This window comes from Carlito syrichta, unplaced genomic scaffold, assembly GCF_000164805.1.
Source record: "Carlito syrichta isolate Samal-C Ts95f unplaced genomic scaffold, Tarsius_syrichta-2.0.1 Scaffold314071, whole genome shotgun sequence".
Lineage (NCBI taxonomy): Eukaryota > Metazoa > Chordata > Mammalia > Primates > Tarsiidae > Carlito > Carlito syrichta.
Window position 1 is genome coordinate 50317 of NW_007258167.1, and position 1625 is coordinate 51941.

Below are 1625 nucleotides of genomic sequence, written 5' to 3' on the forward strand. Positions count from 1 at the left end.
CAGGAGGTCCCATGGTGGTCGGGACCCGGGAGGGTATGTGTGGGCCATGCCGGGATCTCTGCGGCCCGCACTGTGGGAGGTGGTAGCCTGCTGGTAGGAGACCCGGCTGTGGACTCAGACCCGGGTTGGAGCCCATTCTCTGTGACCTTGGCCTGGTACTTTACCCGCTCTGGACCTCGGCTTCCTCATCTGTAAAGTGGGCATGGCAATACTACGGGCCGCAAGGTCTTAGCGCGGTGCATGGTGAGAAGCCAGTCAGGTCTTCGGACTCCTTTCTGTCTTCAGCGGGCGTGTGTTGAGTGCTTGCTGGGTGCTGGGCGCCGTGCTAAACGCTGAGGAGTCACCCGGGAACAGGCGGGCAGGGGTCTGCTCCACAGGAGTCCACCTTGTCATTCACAGGAAGTCGCACAACAGGGTGGTATCAGCATTGCTTTTCCAGTCCGTGCTTCACAGCTGCCCTCGGTGCTGCAGGGCGGAGCTTGGCCTCGGCTCCATTTTGGGGATGAGGACCCTGAGGCCGGTTGAGGGAGGGTACGGTAGGGCCGGCATCCTCTCGTGGGATGTCTGAGAGTAGGAATTATGATAGCAGCTCTTTGTTAATTGGGGACCTGCTCTGTGTCAGGCATTGCGTTAAGTGCTTCCTGTGGCATTATGTCATTTATTGTTCACACTGTCTTCAGGAGACCTTATTTTCAGTTTACAGACGAGGAATCTAAGCAGTCCAGGAAGTGGCTGAGCCTGTGACTTTAGAGTCCGGTCTCTTTACGCCTTTTTTTTTTTGAGTTGGAGTCTCACTCTGTCGCCCAGGCTGGAGTGCAGTGGCACTCTCTCAACCACCGCAGCCTCGACCTGCTGGGCTCAGGCGATCCTTCTGCCGCAGTCTTCCAAGTAGCTGAAACTACAGGCATGCGCCACCATGCCCGGCTAATTTTTTTGTAGAGATGAGGTCTCGCCAAGTTGCCTAGGTTGGTCTCAAACCTGTGGGCTCAGGCAGTTTTCTTGGCTCGGCCTCTCAAAGTGCTGGGATTATAGTGTGAGCCATCGCTCCTGGCCTTCTTTATGTCTTTACTACCCTTTCTCCCGAGGTCCTGAGCTCTGGACCATGTTTCCTACAGATGTGCCCTCTGTGTGGTATCTCAAAGTGCGAAGCATAGCTTTTGGCACCTAGGAGGCTAAGGACCTGATGTGATTTGCAGTTAGGGGCTTTCACCTGGAATCTCATTTACTCCTCACTGCCACTTTGTGCAGAAGACAGTGTTTTATCCATTTTACAGGTGAGCCGCTTGTAATCCGGAAAGGTGATTTGTCTTACCTAGGGTCACCTAACTCTTGGTGACCCCCTCCCTCCTCTCTCTCCATAGTGCTCAGTATGGTGCCTTGAAAGTAGTAGAGTGCTTCTCAGCCAGCATTGGCTTGAGCACCTGCTGAAACCTGTTGAAGAGCGATCCTTCGTTGGGTGAGACAGAGCTTTTCCATGGTGTTTGGAGCGAATCAAGGAGCCTAGCTTGGGGGAGGTTTGTGTGGTAGTCACGAGTCTCCTGTTTTAGCCAGACAGTGGAATTCTTTTTTTTTTTTTTTGAGTTGGAGTTTCACTCTGTCGCCCAGGCTGGCGTGCAGTGGCCGCT

General features: G+C 54.0%; 1 protein-coding gene across 7 annotated transcripts in view; it reads left to right on the plus strand.

Moving 5' to 3' along the window:
- Nucleotides 1-1625, plus strand: part of MAPRE1 (microtubule associated protein RP/EB family member 1) — a 46244-nt gene that overhangs the window by 438 nt on the left and 44181 nt on the right. The gene's annotated exons all lie outside the window — the stretch shown is intronic.